The sequence below is a fragment of the Nomascus leucogenys genome, chromosome 11 (genome assembly GCF_006542625.1).
Source record: "Nomascus leucogenys isolate Asia chromosome 11, Asia_NLE_v1, whole genome shotgun sequence".
Lineage (NCBI taxonomy): Eukaryota > Metazoa > Chordata > Mammalia > Primates > Hylobatidae > Nomascus > Nomascus leucogenys.
In genome coordinates, this window is record NC_044391.1 from 98,883,436 (window position 1) to 98,896,625 (window position 13,190).

Here is a 13,190-nt window from a genome sequence, read left to right on the forward strand (position 1 = left end):
CTGCCTCAGCCTCCCAAGTAGCTGGGACTACAGGCGTGCACCACCACTCCTGGCTAGTTTTTGTATTTTTGGTAGAGATGGGGTTTCACCATGTTGGCCAGGCTGGTCTCAAACTCCTGACCTCGGGTGATCCACCTGCCTCGGCCTCCCAAAGTGCTGGCATTACAGGCGTGAGCCACCGCGCCTGGCCATCCTTGCTCTCTTTCTATGTGATGGATGAGCTCCTTCTTGACTGTCAGATCTTAGTTTGGATGCCACTTCCTTGGAGAAGCCTTCCTTGATTATCCGGTGTGAAATAGGTCTCCCGCTATTCTCCACCCCATGCCACGTTTATTTCCTTGGTAACACTCAGCATGCGTTGTGCTTGTTAAATGAACTTGCTTAGTCACTTGCTTGTGCGTCTCTCCATGTATACTCTAGCTCCTGGACGATGGGAGCATGCTGCCTTGATAAGTATTATGGACTCAGTGCCTGGCACATGGTTGATGCTCGATAATTGCTTGTTGAATGAAGAATTAATTTACAACACAGATAAATGAGGAAGCAGTTAAGTTTTTAAAATAAATGAGTCTCCAGAGGTTTTTTTAAAAAGATGACCATGCTTTGGGTCATTTAACACAATTAATTCACATAAATATAAGTCATATAAAAATTTTTATCTGCAATATAAGGTGAAGTACCTCTGAAATTATTTTGTGCTGAGTTGACTTCCTCTTTTCTTTTTTTTGAGATGGAGCTTCACTTTGTCACCCAGGTTGGAGTGCAGTGGTGCATTCTCAGCTCACTGCAACCTCTGCCTCCAGGGTTCAAGAGATTCTCTTGCCTCAGCCTCCCAAGTAGCTGGGATTACAGGTGTCCACCACCGTGCCTGGCTAATTTTTGTATTTTTAGCAGAGATGGGGTTTTGCCATGTTGGCCAGGCTGGTCTCAAACTCCTGACTTCAGGTGATCTGCCCAGCTGGGCCTCCCAAAGTGCTGGGATTATAGGTGTGAGCCACCGTGCCCAGCCGAGTTGACTTTTGTTAGTTTGAGTTGCTAAGAAATACTTAGTATATACATTCTTACTACATTTTTTCTGATTTGAAAAGGAAAAAAAAGTTTGTTTTGTCTCTACCAAGCAAATTATACATTCCAAGCTCCCTGGAACTGATTTACACATAGGAAATACCTTTTTACTATTATAGACATGTTTATGAAAGTTGCTTGAGCGCTGAAATTTTCTAAATAAAATTATATTTCTTATGATTTATATTACTTTATATATCCTTTATCTTAATTTCTAATGATTTTTAATAGGTGGAATTTCTAATGACTATCCTTTTCTTAATGTAATATAAAATCATTATGTATATACTTAAATGTAGTAGAGAAAATGCTGCTTAAAACAACTCAAAATTATTTTGCAAATAAAAAGTTACTAGGCAATGAGAACAATATTCACCTACTGCATCTGTCAGTGTTTGTTGTATTTGAATTTCCTTGTACCATCTTGAAATTTCAGATCATACCTAATGCCTCTTTCTTCATAAGATTTTACAGCACAAATCAAAAATGTAGGTTGAAATGAAATAATTAAAAAATGATTTTGCTAGTTGTACTCTCTATTACTTGGACTTAAAAAAAAAATACAGCTCCTGTATATGTTTAAATCCCCCACTTGGGGATTTGTTTGAAGTCAAATTCCCAGTCGAATCTTCGGATACACTGGCTTCTGTTGTGGGTTTTGAACTGGCACAGCTTCTGTGTGCATTACTTATGCCTTCCTTGGGGTCTGAACTGAAAGCCTTGTGGATTTAGAATGGATTAATGATGGCATTTGGGGGATTACAGATGGAACATGAAGAAACTTTATTTCAAATAAGCACAATGCATGTATTTCATTTGTCTTCTTTTCTGTGGTTCATGAAGGTGAAAAGAAAAAATATTTTGCAATTCTTTTGAAATTAAATGATCGAAATTATGTGATCATGATTTTAAGGGTTTAGTTTTATGCATTTGCATTGTAGATTTCCTATAATCGACTAGGTTAATTTTAATTCATTTGGCTAAAGTGTTTTAATATGTTTCTTGCCCAAATCTTTTATCCACTGGAAGGCAGACAGGGTAGCAGCTAATTTTGTTTCTTCATAGGTTTGGCTGAGTTATTCAAATGAGCTGAAGGCCTACTTATTTTATTAGCCTAAGTATTCACATCTGATTAATATTTGGACAGTGTTTAGCTAGTAGTGAGAAAAGGAGTTTTAAAAATTAGCCCTGTCATATTTTAGGAAGCAGTTTAAAATGTGAAGTAGAATAACCTCTAAACTGTCTTCATAAAGCAACTAGAAAATTAGCTGAGTTTAAAATATGTCACAAGATAATTAAGAAAGAACAGTTGAAATACATGCAGGAGATGTGGGTTTGTGGAAAAATACATAGCCACTGAAGTCAGAAGCTACAGATTCAGATTCTTACCCCACCATAATTTCTAGCTGTTCAAATTTGGGCAAGTTATATAACTTCCGTGAGTTCCAGTTTTCTTAATTATAAAATGAGGGTAATCATACTGACCTCAAAGGCATATTACAATTAAATGAGATACATATGTGAAAGTGCCTAGCAAAGAGAATTGCAAGCTATAAAGAAAGGCATGAAATGGAAAGTATTATAAAAGGATGAAGAAATGAAGGGAGAGAGAACATTAACTTCAGAGGGCAGAGCTCTTGTGGTCAATTTCGTCCCTTTCCTCCCTCACTTCAGACTCCCCCAGAATGATTTAAACACCAGGCTTCTCCCAACTCTTTTTTTTTCTCCTGAGCCCTTTTCACTTGCAGTGGCATGTTTTTCTCCTGTCACTAGCTGTCTGCACTCTCTAAGATAACATCAGAGGGCCTTGCCACTTCTCTAGTTCTCAGGCTTGTTCTTACTCAGATCTGCAGAATAAGACCCTGGAGCAGCGAGGGGAACTAGAACTCCTTGGGGGCTTCAGGTAGCAAGGGACATGTCCACTTCCCAGACAGAGGCTTGTTTTCTTATTTTCTTTGTCTTCCTGTTTTTTACTTTAATTTTTTTTTTTAAATGCAGGCCGGAACAATATGACCTACTTAACTCTTCACAAGCTGATGACTGTGTAGTAAGTAGGTAACTGAGAGGGTTTAGACCAGTACTGTCCAGCAGAAATACAATGCGAGGAACAAATGTGAACCACATGTGAACACCACTAGAAAATTTAAAATTTTCTGATAACCACGTGAAATTAAAAAGAGATAGGTGAAATTAATTTTAGTAATGTATTGTTTTTAACCCAATGTATCTAAAATATTTACGCTTTCATTACATAATCAATATTAAAATTGTCTCATTATTAAAAATTATCAATGAGAGATTTTACATTTTTTTTTTTTTGCACATCTCAATTTGAACGAGCCACATTTCAAATGCTTGTTAGTGACGACTGTATTCTACGGTGCTGGTTTAGACAGATTTTCTCTCTTGTACTCTCTCTCAATGCTGTAGAAGAATTTTAGGAATAAGCTAAATCATCGAGACCAAATTCTTCATATCAGGAAAGTGAGACCTAGAGAGACCAAGTAAATTGTCCCACATGTTAGTGCCACAGCCAGAACTCCCACATGTTAGTGCCACAGCCAGAACTCCAACTCAGTTCTCCTGACTCTCGATACATTGCGTTTTTCCAATTAAACATCTAAGTTATCTGATTTTTTTTTTTTTTTTTTTTTTTTTTGAGATGAAGTCTCACTCTTGTCCCCCAGGCTGGAGTGCAATGGCACAATCTCGGCTTACTGCAACCTCGGCCTCCCAGATTCAAGCAATTCTCCTGCCTCAGCCTCCCGAGTAGCTGGGATTACAGGCATGTGCCACCACACCCAGCTAATTTTGTTATTTTTAGTAGAGACGAGGTTTCAACATGTTGGCCAGGTTGGCCTCGAACTCCTGACCTCAGGTGATCCACCCGCCTCAACCTCCCAAAGTGCTGGGATTACAGGTGTGAGCCACCATGCCCGGCCACTTAGGCTGTTTTATGGAAACATACTGGAGCTCAGATAAGTGGAGTCATAGTGCATTGGGAGGAACTGAGAAATTTCCCAAGGAGTAAGATGACAAATTCCTGACAGGATTATTTCACAGTGTGGCCTCATTCATCCCATAAGAAGCGATTCTTCTGAATTTTATGGAAAAAGAAACCAGAAGGCCTAGTTTGTTATTAAAAAAACTTCGTAAAAATCCTTTAATGTTTCATCCTCATTTTTTTTTTATTTATTTTATTGAGACAAGGTGTGGCTCTGTCACCCAAGCTGGAGTTCAGTGGAACAATCTCAGCTCACTGCAACCTCCACCTCCCGGGCTCAAGTGATTGTCCAACCTCAGCCTTCCAAGTAGCTGGGACTACAGGTGCGTGCCACCACACCTGGCTAATTTTTGTATTTTTTGTAGATACGGGGTTTTGCCATGTTGCCCAGGCTGGTCTTGAACTCCTGAGCTCAAGCAATCTGCCCACCTCAGCCTCCCTAAGTGCTGGGATTACAGGCATCAGCCACTGCACCCCGCCCTCATATTGACTGTAATGACTCTTTTAGTGCACAGCACTGTGCTTGGCTTATAGAATTTCTCAGTAAACATTTGTTAAATCAATTTAAGAACTCAGTAGAATAGAAAATTAAAACTAGAAGAAATACTGAAAACCATTTAGTAAAGGTAATGATGGTAAAGTAGCCAATAATTCAACAGATTTTACTACTTTCCCCCTTTAATAGTTCAGAGGAGAGAATTAACTTGCCCAAGGTCACATTGCTGCTAATTTTGAAGAATCCAGATCTCTCTCAACTGCTGGTGATTTTTTTAAAACCATGATTTCAACTACTCTGATTAAATGGAATTAATTCTGTGGCTAAGCCATATCTTGTGAATGGAGGATGTTTGGAACCTCAAGATATGGCATCTAATTTGGAAATTTGGAAAGCATTTACTGAGACAGAAAGAATGGTCTATTTCTTGAAAGTGCTGTTAAAAAGCGACAGAAATGCAATTATTTTGGATTTGTTTTAGTGGTTCAGTATTTTTAGAATTTCCCCATAAACACCTCCCTTGAGGAGCATACAGCACTTGGCATGCTGAAGTAACTCAGGATGCTTTCAGCAAATGCAGTTGACAGCTTGACCAGACATCTGGATTTGTGTATGTCTGAGAAAGTCCAGATATTTCTTCAAATATTTTTGCTTTTCAGTCTTCAGTTGAACTAATACTTCCCCTTTTTCTTGAGCCTGAACACCTTCCTAGGGCTGAACCTAGACAACTGTGAAGATGGGGTTGCTTCTGTCTAAACACACTGCTAAAACTAGACTGCTAACTGTTCAGCACGGACCCTGTGTTCCAGATGTATGAGGGTATGTTTGAAGAAGGTCTGTGGCAGCAAGGGCTGTGGAGTGGCATATAGGCTGAAAAATCTGATGAAATCAGGACGCCAGATTACTTGGTCTAGTGCAGTGATATTGTTCTGAGAAGTGAGGTGGAAGAAAATATCCCCAGAATAAAAAAGAACAGGATGAAAAATACTGGCTTAAAAAAAAGATATGGATTTTTCCTTCCCAGACAGATTGTTAAATAGGCTTTTCTTGTTCAGTAGGGTCTGGTAATGAAAGTTGACAGGATATTAAGGTTATTTCAGGTTCTACTGTCTCCCAGGGTCACATAAGCCTTCTGTTATGCATGTTAATCCATCTCAGCATTCCTGCCAGGAGCTGCCTAAAGTAGGGCAATCGGTTTAGTATGCACCTTCCCCTTTACAGTTTAGTTGAGAGGCAAAACCGACCAATTAGCAGACTATGCATTGAAAATCCAGTGATGCTTTTCTATTCTAAAGACATAGCACCAAACTTTGTGATTAATAAGTGATGAACCTAACTGTCGTTTCCTCAAAAATGCAAACCAAAAAGAAGAAAGCAACACCTCCCTCCTCTCTCCATCTCTTTTTTGACATAGGCATGCCTGTGCCTGCACACGTGTACATTTATATATCTATAAAAACTATATGGTGAATTTAGCATCATAGACTGGAAATACTGGTTGGCTCCTGCAAAGCCCAGCTCGTGTTCTGACTTTCTCCCTGTTTAGACATACAGCTTCCTCATTTACAAACTTCCCACCAACTACCCCATTAGTTATAAAAAGGGAACAATATCACAAAGAAAACACTGGAGATGTAATCACATCTTGGTGAAGAGGAAATGTGGAAGTTTGATCCTAGCACTAATCCATTAATAACTGGGGTGTGTCCCCACCAACGAACACTATTCTAGATGATTCCTTGAAGGATATTATAAATTTCTTGTGGTTATAAAATAACCAGAACAACCTATTCTAGTTGTTATTATTTCAACTTTCATCTGCTTATTTTCTGCACAACTGATGACAGTAGTGGCAAGAAGTAAAGACTTTGGAATTAAACTGATTGGATTAGAAACCCAGCTTTGTCATTTACTACATGTGTGACCAAAGCAAGTTGTTTAAGCTCTCCAAACCTCAGTTTCATCATAAGTAAAATGGCAATAATTGTACCTATATCTCAGGATTCTTATAAAGATTAAGTGAGATAGTACACAGTGCTTGGCTCCACAATTGGTAATTCACTGGTAGTCACTGTGCTAACAATGAAGATAAACAAAAATTCAAGATTTGTTCTACTGAACTGTTACTACCTTTTATCTGCCTCTTGAAGCTTAGTGACTTTGTATTAGAGCAAGGATGTTATATGCCCAAACCTAAGTGGTCAGTACTGAAGGAAAAAATATCTCTTTCTACCCGCATTTATCTATGAGCAAAGCTATAAAAGTGGGCTCTATTCTCTTTTCTTTTGATAAAAGCAAAATGTTATTCACTCTAAGTGGCTATTAGAGGGCCAATCTCTGTACAGCCTATTCTATATAATAGGTACTCAAAACTCATTCACTCTGACATGGCTTAATATTTTCTGTGCAGTGACTAGTGGTGGTGTAGGCTCCTAATAAAACATTATATAAACTCTCAAACCTCTGAATTTTTGAAGCAGATGTTTTCCTAACATCCTGTAAATACTCCAATCATCTGAAACTGCTGGGATTTCACCTTTGTACCATTTTTAGAAATATGCCCATTGAGTAATGGGCCTGTCTAATCTGTTTGACGTTTATTGGTGCTCAAAGTGTAGCAAGGTTGGGAGATGTAGCAGAGCACATTCTAAATAAATCAACGGAAGCAAGCAAACTAAATCACAGGCGGAAATTACAGTGTCCAAATCATTTATACACTGGTGATTACCATTTCACCTGGGTCCAACTGATGTCACACTAGAGTTTCCAAAGCTCTAGGAATCATTCATTAATCCAACGAAACCTGCTCATCCATGGTTCCACATTGAAACTGGCCAACATGGTAAGAATTACAATAGTCCAGGACAGGAAGATTAATTAGTCACAAGAAGGAACATGTGGAGAAGAAAATGTACTGGGTGGGAGAGGTTCTAGTGTCATTCCTGGTGTTAGCAATGCGATCTTAGGGTAGTCACTTTCTATGTCTGCCTCAGCTGCTTAACAAGAGAATGTATATCTATGTGTGTGTTGTTCGTGTGTGTGTGTGAGAGGGAGATACGATTGTGATTTTATAGTTTGAAGAGATCAGAACCTCTATTTCAAATGATATTTAACTCAAAATCCAATAAGTAAAACTGATTAAAGCAGAATTGATATGTTTGGAGAAGGGGACCCAGAGCAGACTGGACTTTCACTCATATATTGTGGGAGTTCTAAATAGTCTTTTATAAACACTCAGAGTTCTCTGTACTCTGTGCAAAAACCTTCGGATTAGATGTTCTGTAAGGTCTCACTGACTCAAGTTTCATTTGAGTCTCGGAGAAGTTCCCCCTCAAGATAAAACATTGGACTTATGCAAATAATTTATTTTTAATTAATTAATTAGCAAACTATGAAATAATTTATTAAAGTAGTTTGGTTTCAAGTCTCATGGGTCAGTGGGGTTTTTTTTTTTATAGGGTCTTACTCTGTCACCCAGGTTGGAGTGAAGTGGTGCAATCATAGCTCACTGCAACCTCAAACTCCTAGGTTCAAGCAATCCTTCTACCGCAGCCTCCTGAATAGCTGGAACTACAGGCAAGTGCCACCACATCTGGCTAATTTTTTTATTTTTTATTTTTATTAAAGATGAGGTCTTGCCCAGGCTGGTTTCAAACTCCTGGGCTCTAATGATCCTCCTGCCTCAGCCTCCCAAAGGGCTGAGATTACAGGTGTGAGCCACTGTGCCTGGCCAAGTTAGTGGTTTAATGTCTTCTTCTTCTTCTTCTTTTTTTTTTTCTCTAATTTTAAAGTCTGAATTAATACAAATGCCTTTTTGTTTCTACCACCTTTTTTATTCTTGTAACAATTGGCCAAATTGCATTATTCATTTTAAACTGTAAGCGCCTGTTTCTATAGGGATGGAGAAAATCCCAAGAGACCACTGCTCGACAGTGTCACCAGCAATGTGAATAAGTTGTTGATGTATAAGATCATAGATTTATTTTGAACCTGCCAGAGATTTGAAGAAATTAAAGAAATCTAAATAAATCAAATCCCAGGAAAGACAAGGTCTCCCTAGTAGAGAAAGGCCCATAGATGCCTCATTCCTGGTGGAGGAGGGGGAGGTAGAATGAATCTGACACATATTGGGGTAAGAAAAAAAGCAGGCAAACTTTCCAGGCACAGAAATCTGGTGGTGGGACTGAAAAGAAAATCAAATCCTCGGCCGGGCGCGGTGGCTCAAGCCTGTAATCCCAGCACTTTGGGAGGCCGAGACGGGCGGATCACGGGGTCAGGAGATCGAGACCATTCTGGCTAACACGGTGAAACCCCGTCTCTACTAAAAATACAAAAAAATTAGCCGGGCGTGGTGGCCGGCGCCTGTAGTCCCAGCTACTTTGGAGGCTGAGGCAGGAGAATGGCGTGAACCCGGGAGGTGGAGCTTACAGTGAGCCGAGATGGCGCCACTGCACTCCAGCCTGGGCGACAGAGCGAGACTCCGTCTCAAAAAAAAAAAAAAGAAAATCAAATCCTCGAGTAACTTAAAATTGGAAGCTGAACTGTAAAACATAAAGAGATCTCCAGAGTCTCACAGGTGTCAGATCTCAAGCCTGGCTGAGAGGAAAGTGCCCATTCAGCCCTCAAAACATATGAAGCCAGTGGTGAACTGAATATAACTGTAACGAGGACAAGACTCAGTTCAACTAAAAGTTTAGATTGAACTAGCATGTAATATTACTGGCCTGACAGAAGAAGGGAGATATCCTTTCAGGGGGGCAGGATAGGTAAATATGGTTTATTTTTGTTTCTACTATTCTTTTTTTTTTTTTTTTTTTGATATAGAGTTTTGCTCTGTTGCCCAGGCTGAAGTGCAGTGATGCCATCTCGACTCATTGCAACCTCCGCCTCCCAGGTTCAAGTGATTCTCCTGCCTCAGCCTCCCGAGTAGCTGGGACTACAGGCATGTGCCACCATGCCCAGCTAATTTTTGTATTATTAGTAGAGACAGGGTTTCACCATGTTGGCCAGGCTGGTCTCAAACTCCTGACCTTGGGATCTGCCCACCTTGGCCTCCCAAAGTGCTGGGATTACAGGCGCAAACCACCGTGCCTGGCCTCAATTATTCTTTTACATATAATGTTTAGCATTCAATAAAAAATTGCACGACATGTGAGGAAACTGGAAAATGTTAACCATAATCAAGAGGAAAAAATGCAGTAGAAGCAGATCAACACATCCCAGATGTTACAACTTTCAAAAAATGAACGTTAACACTACCATGTAAATATACTAAAGTATTAATGGGAAAGGTGGAAAGTATTAATGGAATAGGTAGGGGGTGTTAGCAGATAAATGGAAACTCTAAAAAGAAACAAATGAAAATATTATAAATAAAAAATGAATATAGTATTTAATTACTGCTTTGTGTTTTTTTTTAAGTAGTTGTTCCTGAGGATACAGTATACACGTATATTCTATCCCAGTCCATCTTCAAATAATGTGAAAGTATTTCACAATGCAAAAACTTTACAACAATGCAATCCATTAATACTCCTTTTACTCTTTGTGCTCACATTATCATATAAGGGGTCTTCCAAAAGTTCATGGAAAATGTATGTTAGGAAAAAAATATGCATACATTTTAAAAATCTCTGCATCAAAATAAACTTTTGCTCACTTTTTATAACATGTCTGAACAGAATCTAGTTTGTTGTACTAAGAATGATAAGACATCAGTTAGAAAAGAGCCCCTATCAGAGCAACATGAATTATGCTAAAATTGAAGCAAGACCAAACATCCTATTTATGGTAAAGCTTGGGTAGAAGAATGATGAAATCATTAATCCTTTATAAAAGGTTTATGGGGACAATGCCCCAAAGAAATCATCAATTTACAAATAGATAACTTATTTAAAGAAGGGACAAGATGATACTGAAGATAAACCCCGAAGCTGCGGACCTTTCATATCAATTTCCGAGGAAAAAATTAATCTTGTTTGTGCCTAACTGAGGAAGACCAATGATTAACAGAAGAAACGATAGCTAACATCATAGACATATCAATTGGTTCAGCTTACACAATCCTGACTGAAAAATTAGACTTGAGCAAACTTCCAACTCGATGGGTCGGTCGCAAAGCCATTGCATTCAGATCAGCCGAAGAAAACAGCAGAGCTGTCAATGGAAATTGTAAAGAAGTGAGATCCAAATCCTGAAGCATTTCTTCAAAGCATTCTAACAGGAGATGGAACCTGGCTTTACCAGTGTGATTTTGAAGATAAAGCACAGTCCAAGCAATGGCTACCAAGAGGTGGAAGTGGTCAGTCAAAACAAAAGCAGACTAGTCAACAGCAAAAGTCACAACAACAGTTTTTTGGGGATGCTGAAGACATTTTGCTTGTTGACTTTCTGGAGGGCCAATGAATAATAACATCTGATTATTATGAAAGTGTTTTGAGAAGTCAGCCAGAGCTTTAGCAGAAAAATGATCAGGAAAGCTGGCACAGATGGTCCACCACCATGATGCTCTTGCTCATTCCTCTCATCAAACAAGGATAATTTTGCAAAAGTTTCAGTGGGAAATCATTAGGCATTCACATTACAGCCCTTATTTGGCCTCTTCTGAGTTCTTTTTGTTTCCTAATCTTAAAAAATCTTTAAAGATCATCCATTTTTTTTGTCAGCTAATGAGGTAAAAAGACTGCATTGGTATGGTTAAATTGCCAGGGCCCTCAGATCTTTTTTTTTTTGAGACGGAGTCTCGCTCTGTCACCCAGGCTGGAGTGCAGTGGTGCAATCTCGGCTCACTGCAAACTCTGCTGCCCAGGTTCGTGCCATTCTCCTGCCTCAGCCTCCCGAGTAGCTGGGACTACAGGCGCCCGCCACCTTGCCCGGCTAATTTTTTTGTATTTTTAGTAGAGACGGGTTTCACCCTGTTAGCCAGGATGGTCTCGATCTCCTGACCTCGTGATCCACCCGTCTTGGCCTCCCAAAGTGCTGGGATTACTGGCGTGAGCCACCGCTCCTGGCCCACCTTCAGATCTTTAATGGCTGGTATCACCACTTACAAAAAGTGCCTTGAACTTGATGAAGCTTACATTGAAAAATAAAGTTTATATTTTTTATTTTTATCTTTTAATTTCATTTTCACACAAACTTTTTGAAAGCCCTCCCCCCTCCTATAAATTTCACTTGTAAATATGTTAAAACTCTAAAATAAATCGTCGCTATTTTGTTTTAAATAGTTAGCAGTTCAATCTGGGTCTTTAAAATTTTTTTTCTTTTTTCTTCTTTTAATTTTACTTTAAGGCCCAGGATGCATGTGCAGAATGTGCCGGTTTGTTACATAGGTTTACGTGTGCCATGGTGGTTTGCCGCACCTACTGACCCATCCTTTAAGTTCCCTCCCCTCACCCCCTATCACCCCTCCAATAGGCCCTTGTGTGTGTTGTTCCCCTCCCTGTGTCCATGTGTTCTCATTGTTCAAGTCCCACTTATGAGTGAGAACATGCGGTGTTTGGTTTTCTGTTCCTGTGTTAATTTGCTGAGGATGATGGCTTCCACCTTCATCCATGTCCCTGCAAAGGACATAATCTTATTCCTTTTTATGGCTGCATAGTATTCCATGGTGTATATGTACCATATTTTCTTTATCCAGTCTATCATTGATGGGCATTTGGGTTGGTTCCAGGATGTTGCTATTGTAAAGTGTGCTGCAATAAGCATACATGTTCATGTATCTTTATAGTAGAATGACTTATATTCTTTTGGGTATATATCCAGTTATGAGACTGCTGGGTCAAATGGTATTTCTGGCTCTAGATCCCTGAGGAATTGCCATACTGTCTTCCACAATGGTTGAACTAACTTACATTCCCACTAACAGTGTGAAAGCATTCCTATTTCTCCACAGCCTCGCCAGCATCTATTGTTTCTTGACTTTTTAATAATCACCATTCTGACTGGTGTGAGATGGTATCTCATTGTGGTTTTGATTTGCATGAAAATATTTTTCTTGTCTTTATTCAACATGTTCAGTCTTTCCTTAAGCACCAACACATGGAATGCAGTCATAACTGTTTTAATGTTCTTGTCTATTAATTTATCATCTATGTTATTTCTTGGTTAATTTTAATTGACTGGCCTCCTCTCACCCACACACACATGTTATAGATTGTATTATCCTTTTTTGCATGTTGTGTAACTTTTGATTAGATGCCAGACATTGTGAATTTTATTAATACATTGTTGGGTACTCGATAGTTTTGTTTTTATATAGATATTCTTGAGCTGGAACATATTTAAGTTACTTGGAAACGATTTGACCCTTTTGGCTCTTACTTTAAAAGCAAGCTTTATTAGGTGGGACCAGAGCAGCATTTAGTCTATGGCTAACTTTTTTCCCACTACATAGACACTTCTTAGTACTTCAGGCATTTCTTAATACTTTAGGCACTTCCTAGTACTTTAGCCTAGGAGTCAGCAAACTTTTTCTGTAAAAGGTAGATAGTAAATAATTTAGGCTTTGTGGGCCATCTGGTTTCAGTTCCAACTACTCAATTCTTGTTATAGCCTGAAAGCAGCCATAGAAGATACATAAATAAATGGGTGTGGCTGTGTTCCAATAAAACTGTATTTACAAAA